The 8,561-nt window shown below is 39.7% G+C and overlaps 1 pseudogene; it reads right to left on the reverse strand.

Annotated features, from left to right (window-relative positions):
- Positions 1–2,311: 2,311 nt before the first annotated feature.
- Positions 2,312–2,959, reverse strand: LOC100358571 (high mobility group protein B2 pseudogene; annotated as a pseudogene).
- Positions 2,960–8,561: the final 5,602 nt, after the last annotated feature.

Below are 8,561 nucleotides of genomic sequence, written 5' to 3' on the forward strand. Positions count from 1 at the left end.
TCAACTGTTTTTACCTGCCACTGATCCCTTTGCAAAGTGAGAAGGGAATTAAAATTAATGCAAGTCTACTGTGTTGTCAATAACTGGAGCTACTTTTTTAAAGATTTATTTATTCATTTGAAAGAGTTACACAGAGAGAGGAGAGAGAGAGAAAGTGAGAGAGACATCTTCCGTCCGATGGTTCACTCCCCAATTGGCAGCAACAGCTGGAGCTGTGCCAGTCTGAAGCCAGAAGTTTCTTCTGGGATGAGGCTGTTTTTTTAAAATAATTATTTATTTATTTGAAAGGCAGAGTTACAGAGTGGTAGAAGCAGAGATGGATGGCTGGAGCTGTTTGGATCCAAAACCAGAAGCCAGGAGCTTTGTCCAGGTCTCATAGGTGGGTGCAGGAGATGAGGGATTTGGGCCATCTTCTACTGTTTTCCCAGGCCACAGCAGAGAGCTGGATGGGAAGTGCAGCAGCCAGGATCCCAACCGGCACCCATATAGGATGCTGACACTGCAGGCAGTAGCTTTACCCACTATGCAACAGTGCTGCCCACTAACTGGAGCTCTTTTAATCTGAGTTTGCATAAAGTGGAGAATTACAACATCATAAATACAGATACGCAACATCTTTTTCTCTGCCCAGTACTTTACAGTTACCCAGTGATCCAGTGAGAATCTTACATTCCACACTGCATAATTAAGAAGGCCAGTTACTTGTCTTATTTTGGGTTCTGTGTTTAAACCCATGACACTTTTGACATGGGAGGATATTAGTTCTACAATTTCATAGAGACTGGTCTGTGGAAGCATCGATAGAAGTTATAACTGTGAGAGTGGTAAGAAAGAAGAGGGGAAGAAATAAGTGCCCCTTACCCCCCACAGAGATGTCCACAAATGGAGTAGAAGATGTGCCCTTGAAAACTATGGCTGACTTTCTGGGACAAACTGTGTTTGAGTGCTTCACATGTTCTGATAGAAAGGTGTTGCCACCTCGTTATTAGTATATTTGTTTAGTTAGTTTTTAAAGATTTATTTATTTGAAAATCAGAGCTACACAGAGAGAGAAGGAGAGAGAGAGAGAGAGAGAGAGAGAGAGAGAGAGGTCTTCCATCAGGTTCATTTCCCCAATGGCTTCATCACTGTGAACTTTGCTCAGTTCCTGACCTATACCTTTCCTTTAACCTAGTACTTTGCCATGTAGTAGCCCATGAAAACTGCAGACTGCATAAATGAATGAATACTTGGAGGGTTGTGATTTCTTAGAGGAACATCATGAGACAGAAGGAATAAAACAAAACAAATAGAAGATATACTGTTTTTGCAAGCTACAGAGAAGAGGAAGAAGCAGGGAAGTAGTGAGACTGGAAAGGTTGTGGCAAAGGTAATAGGCACTGGTCAAGAATTCAACAAGCCCATTAGGAAAGTATTAAGGATTCTTTATTTCCATGTAGACTCTGCCCTCTAATGGTGAACAGAGTCCTCTAAACCCACTTGTTGCACAAATGAAAACCCAAGTATTGTCTTCTCCTACAGATGGAGTCTGCTATTGGTTTTGATTTACATTTCGCTAATGGCTAGTGATATTGGGCATGTTCATGTATGTCTTGACCATTGAGATTTCTTCTTCTGAGAAACATCTATTGTGATCATTGCCCATTTCTTAAGTGTACATTTTGCTTCTTGTTTGGAGTTTTTCCAGTTCTATATATGTATGTTCTGGCTATCAATCTTTTGTCATATTCAGAGTTTTCAGTGTTTCCTGCCATTCTGTCCATTGTGTCTTCACTCTGTTGATTACTTTGTTGTGAAAATACATCTTAATTTGATGTACTCAAAATTGTATATTTCATTTTTGTTACTTGTGCTTTTGGAATCTTACCCAAAACTCTTGTCTATGCTAATGTTTTACAGTTTCTCATATGTTTACTTAGGTTTTGGGTTTTTTTTAACATACATAATTTTATTACAAAATTTAAAAAAAAAACACAGAATGCAACATCCTAACAAAAAATCCAAATTTACAAATGATACTAACTCCTACAACTTTGCTGTGCTACCATACACAAGTCAAGAAATTAAAGAAACCATTAAATATTTAGGAACATTCAACATCAGAAGCTTTAAAATCTAACTGTATGTAGTAGCCCCTCAAAAAGCTACAACCTGCATTTTTAAAAAAAAGTATTTTCTCTACAAAGAATCTTACCAGCTATACAAAAATCTGTACAGCTTTTTTATACTGAAGCTAATATTGAGCTGCACTTGAATTCACATTCTTAGCAAAACAACTGCCTGAGCACACACGCACACTCCACACTCATCATTACAGGATAGCCATTTATTCTTCATCTTCATCCTCTTCCTCATCATCTTCATCTTCTTCCTCTTCCTCTTCTTCCTCCTCATCTTCAGGTTCATTCTTCTTCTTTGATCCTGTGGGCCTACCAGGGCCCTTCTTTCCCGCTTCACTTTTGCCCTTGGCACGGTATGCAGCAATATCCTTTTCATATTTCTCCTTTAGCTTAGCTGCTTTCTGTTCATATGGTTGTTTATCTTTGGCTGACTGTTCAGACCACATCTCACCCAATTTTTTTGCAGTGTCCCCAATGGACAGGCCAGGGTGTTCACTTTTGATCTTTGGGCGATGTTCAGAGCAAAACAGAAAGAAGGCAGATGGTGGTCTTTTAGGAGCATTGGGATCCTTTTTCTTTCCCTTCTTATCACCCTTGGGAGGAACGTAATTTTTCATCTCCCTGTCATAACGAGCTTTATCACTTTTTGCCATATCTTCAAACTTGGGCTTTTCCTTTGCAGACATGGTCTTCCATCTCTCCGAGCATTTCTTAGAGAATTCTGCAAAATTGACCGAAGAGTCAGGGTGTTTCTTCTTGTGCTCTTCCCGGCACATCTGCACGAAGAAGGCATAGGAGGACATTTTGCCCCTCGGCTTGTTGGGGTCTCCTTTACCCATGACAACGGAACGGCAGCCACCTGGTGCGAGTTGTTCCTCAGACTCCCAAAGAGCGGCCGGATCCGACGGCATTGCTTCCTTCCCTCAGCTCCGGCGTGAACTCAGGATGTGAGGGCAATCTGGCTGCGACATCTGTCACCCCATTGATCACCAGGGTTGATTTGGCTGATCTGGCTGGCTAGGCAGGTGTCCCCTTCCGCCCTCACCACTCCATGTGGGTCCCTCCTGAAGCTGTGCGCTCGGTCGAAGAGGATGACCTTCCCCACTAGAGGAGGACCAGTCTTCGGTCAAGGGTATATGAGTAGCTGCGCTCCCCTGCTAGAACCTCCAAACAAGCTCTCAAGTTTTTGGTTTTATATTTAGACTTTTAATTCACCTTGAGTTGCTTTTACATAGTGTATGAGGTGTTGGGGTATCTTTTCAGGCTTCTACATATGGATAATCACTTTCCTTTAAACCATTTGCTAAAGGGATTCTTCTTTCTCCTGTTTGTTTTCTTTCCTTTGTTAAATAGGGGTTGGCTGTAGAAAAGTCAGTTTATTTCAGATGCCTATTTTTTCCATTGAACTATGTGTCTGTTTTTCCAATAGTGCTAACACTGCTTCTATTTTTTTAAGATTTATTTATTTATTTGAAAGTTCAGATGCTTCTTCCAAGTCTCTCATGTGGGTGCCAGCACCCAAGAACATGGTCCATCTTCCACCAATTTCCCAGGTGCATTAGTAGGGAGCTGGATTGGAAGTGGAGCACCTGGTCTTCTAGCAACAACATATGGGATGCATGCACAGCAGGACAAGGTTTTAACCCACTACACCACACCATCAAACCCTTCCTTATTTACTTCTGCTGTGATCTTTCATTATTCACTTTTCTACTGCCCCACAACTTGACTCATTCCTGTTTTTTTTCTTTTTTTCTGGGTCCTGGAGGATGGTAGTAGGTTGCTTCTGGGATATCTTTTTTATGTTAGTAGATACTTGGTAATCTAAAATCATAGTTTTTAGTTTCTATATTTCTCTGCTAATCATGAGGACCTTCTAGATGACAGCAGAAAATGCTGGCAGAAATGAGGATATATTAATTTGCTAAGAAAATACCACAGAGAATATGATTTAAATCATGGAATTTTACTTCTCACAGTTGTAGAGGTTGAAAATATCAGATCAAGGTCCTAATAGGCTCGATTTTTCCAGAAGCCCTTCTCTGATGTGACAGACACATCTATCATTTGATCTGCTTAAAAGCACTTTCTTCAGGTAGAGTCATGTTGGTGGTTAGCACTTCAGTGTTTGAGTTTTAGGGAGGCACATTTCAGTCCACAACAGCAAAGGGGCCCTGTGGTCTACTTCAATGACAGCCATCTCTGCGGAGGATAGAAAGTTTGAAATCAGCATTAGGATTTCTCACATTATTACTGTCAGTGCTATCTCCATCAAATGTGCATTCATGCACACACAAACAAAACTACCTGTACACATTTTTTTAAAAACCTTTCCCTTTTTAAATTTCTTAAGTGTTTTAAAGATTTATTTATTTATTTATTTACAAGTCGAGTTACAGACAGAGAGGAGAGTCAGAGAGAAAGAGAGAGGTCTTCCATCTGATGTTCACTCCCTAATTGATTGCAACTGCCAGAGCTGTGCTGATCCAAAGCCAGGAGCCAGGAGCTAGTTACAGGTCTCCCAGATCGGTACAGGGGCCCAAGGACTTGGGCCATCTTCTACTACTTTGCCAGGCCATAGCAGAGAGCAGGATCAGAAGTGGAGCAGCTGAGTATTGAACCAGCCCCCATATGGGATGCTGGCGCTTCAGGCCAGGGTGTTAACCTGCTCCACCACAGCACCAGTCCAACATTTTAAATTTCTGATACTCTAAAGTAGCACAGTACTGCATTACATATAAGAAAGATGTATTTAAAAATTATAAATCTAGTGCATTTTAGCAGAAGTTTCAACAAATACTTCTGATTTCCTCAACATTATGTATAAATAAATGACAGAATGAATCATTGTCAGATTAATAGAAGGAGTTTGAGAGGATTGTCTCTCTTTCAATTGTGTTGAATAGTTTGAGAAGCATTAGTTCTTTAAAAGACTTGTAGAATTCAATAGTGAGGCTGTCTGATCCTGGACTTTTCTTTCTTGGGAGGGTCTTTATTATTCATCCAATCTCTGTCTTGGTTTTTGATTTGTTTAGCTTTTCTATGTGTCTTCATGACTCAATTTTGGTATATTGTGTATGTCCAGGAATCTGTTGATTTTCCCTCTAGGTTTTCCAATTTGTTAACCATCACAACAGATGCCCGCATCGTATATTGCAGTGCTAATCTGAGTTTTGGGTACTCCACTTCCAAATCAATTTCATGTTAATATCCCTGGGAAGAAATGGATAATAGCTCCAATTCTTTCCTTCTTGTCATCTAATTTGGAGAACTGTAACCTCAATGGGGACTTGAAACCTGGTCTTGCACATTTTTAGCCATATAGAAAGTGAACCAGCAGATGGGATATCTCTCTGCTTCTCTTTCCTTCTTTCTTTGTCTCTGTGTCTCTCTGCCATTTTTTATCATATTAAAATATTGAATTACTTATTTGAAAGAGTTACAGAGAGAGGGGGAGACAGAAATCTTCCACCACCTAATTCATTTTTGAGATGACTTTAATAGCCAGAGTGTGGCCAGGTTGAAGCCAGGAGCTTTTCCTCCGATGTGTGTGGCAGCATCCCAGCACTTGGGCCAACTTTCCCTGCTTTTTCAGTCCATTGGTAAGGCACTGGATCAGAAATGGAATAGCTGGTACTTGAACTGGTGCACGTAGAGGATGCCAATGTAACAGATTGCGGATTTGTCCACTGCACCACAACCACCAGCTCCTCTTTCTGCCTTTCCAATAAATAAATCTTTTGAAAAAGAATTTAAGGTAGTAAAAGTCATGATGACTGAGCAATGACAAATTTATTGAAGTGATCAACTTTCTTAAAGGTCTATTTATGAATTTGAAAGGCAGCACTAGAAAGAGAGAGTGGGAGAGATTGATCTTCCTCCTGGTTTGTTCACTCCTCAAATGGCTGCAATGACTGTGGCTGGGCCAGACTGATATCAGGAGCCAGGGGCTTCTTCCAGGTCTCTCACATGGGTGCAGGAGCCCCAATATTTGAGTCACCCCGTGCTGCTTTTCCAGACACATTAGCAGGGAACTGGATCCATTTGGAGCATTAATGTCTATGATACTCTCCTTGCAGTTGAAGGATTTAGAATCCATTTCAATTATGGGTGGGCCAAGTACAACAGCTTCCAATTGTCCAAGGTTTGGATTAGATGGGTTCTGAGAAATTTTGTTAAAGTAGTTATTAATCGTAACTCTCAGTTTAAGCTTTTCTTACCAAATTTTCCTGTTTGCTGATGTTTATATCTATGGGAAAATTGGGTCTCTGGATTGCAACCAATGAAAGCATCCAGACTAACAGTAATAAGGTCAACAGTCAGCAGAATGATGTCCAGCTGAACTGAAATAGCTTTTCTTATTTGGTAGAGGGGTTACCTCCTGCATTATACTGACATACTGACATAGACAGTAGATATTGGAGCCTGTCCCTTCTGCCAAATGGAGAATGCCGCATTTTGATCCATCATATATATATTTATATATTATAATATATATTATATATTTCTATACATAATATAGAATTACATATAATTATCATAAATATATAATATATAATTATATGTAAATATTATATATGAATTTATTTATATATAAATATATAATTATTTCTGATCCAGCTCCATACCAATGGATTGAAAAAGCAGTGAAAGATGGTCCAAGTGCCTGGGTTGCTGCCACACACATCGGAGGAGAAGCTCCTGGCTTCAACCTGGCCACACTCTGGCTATTGAAGTCATCTCAAGAATATATATATCTATATATATATTTTATATATAATACTTATGATAAATTATGTAATATTATCTATTAATAATTACTATATATTATATAATATATGATAAATTACAATTTATTTCATATATAATATATTTATATATGTAAATATATATAAATAAATGTAAATATATATAAAGAATTTATTTACGTATTTGACAGGTGTACTTCCAGACAGTGAGAGGAAGAGACAGAGAGAAAGGTCTTCCATATGCTCATTTACTCCCCTAATGACTGCAATGTCTTCAGCTGGGCCAATCTGAGCTAGGAGCTTCCAGGTCTCCCACATTTTGGCAGGGACCAAAGCACTTGGAACAGCTTCTACTGCTTTCTCAGGCTATTGCAGAGAGCTGGATGGGAAAAGGGGAAATGGGACCAGAACTGGTGCTCATATGGGGTGCCAGCACTGCAGGTAAAGGTTTACACCACTGCACCACAGTGCTGGCCCCAGTCTATCCTTTATTAAGGAGATCTCAGTAATCATGTTCAGGTATTGCTGTCCTATATTCATGGCTAAAGTCCTAGCAGACAACATGGTTTGGAGAATCATAAGCACAAGGTGTGTAGGAGACTTCATTTCTCATACAGCACAGTTGATAACAAGGTTCCAAGAGGGGAAATTACTTGCATCATAGTCTTTGAGAACTAATGGACATCACAGGTGATCTAAAGAATTTAGAAGGTTTGTGAGCCCCTAGAGTGAAAAAGTCACTGGGAGCACAAGGACAGTCCCTAGAGTTTATTTTGATGGATTTTAGCCCCTTTCATTGGAGGGAGGCCCGAAGAAGCTGGACTGATTTGTAAACCTCAGAAGTGTCTTTTCAAGGTGAAGGCAAACTGAGACTGAGGGGTTTTTGGAAAAACGTTGAACAAAACACATTTCCCACACTTGGTTAAGACACATCATTTATCTATTGATTTTCATCAGATCTGTTAACATTAGGTATAAGGTACAGGGGACATGGTGGATGGCATATAGCAATATGATTTTAGTAATATATCATGAGGTGCTTTTTTTAAATGGATTTAGCAGGTAAAATTGGGCTACCTAATGGGATATAGCTGGAATAATCACCTTTTTGTTAAATAAATCTGAGGTAATAATTGTTAGTGTATGAAGACATTGAATTTTCTTTTATTGGGCCTTCTTGGTTATTTTAATCTGGGATGTGTGAATTCTCATTTTCTCTAGGCAAGTTGTAACTGAAAATCTTTATTTTATTCCTCATCATGTTGGACCAACTCTGCTGCTTTGGGGATTTTTTTAGTACATCTGACATTTGGAAATTTAGACAATAGTATAGTTAAAATGAGATGTACCAAGTAAAGTATTTATTTTTATTCTGATACATATTTTGGAATTCTTCTAAAATTCTTATTGAGTATCCTTGTAAAATTTCATTGCATCCCAGGTTAAGACTTATTGGAGGCAGGCGCCATGGTTCAATAAGCTAATCCTCCACCTGCGGTGCAGGCACACCAAGTTCTAGTCCTGCTGGGAGAGCCAGATTCTGTCCCAGTTGCTCCTCTTCCAGTCCAGCTCTCTGCTATGGCCCAGGAGTGCAATGGAGGATGGCCCAAGTGCTTGGGCCCCGTACCTGCATGGGAGACCAGGAGGAAGCACTTGGCTCCTGGCTTTGGATCAGCGTAATGTGCCAGCCGCA

The sequence above is a fragment of the Oryctolagus cuniculus genome, chromosome 7 (genome assembly GCF_964237555.1).
Source record: "Oryctolagus cuniculus chromosome 7, mOryCun1.1, whole genome shotgun sequence".
Classification (NCBI taxonomy): Eukaryota; Metazoa; Chordata; class Mammalia; order Lagomorpha; family Leporidae; genus Oryctolagus; species Oryctolagus cuniculus.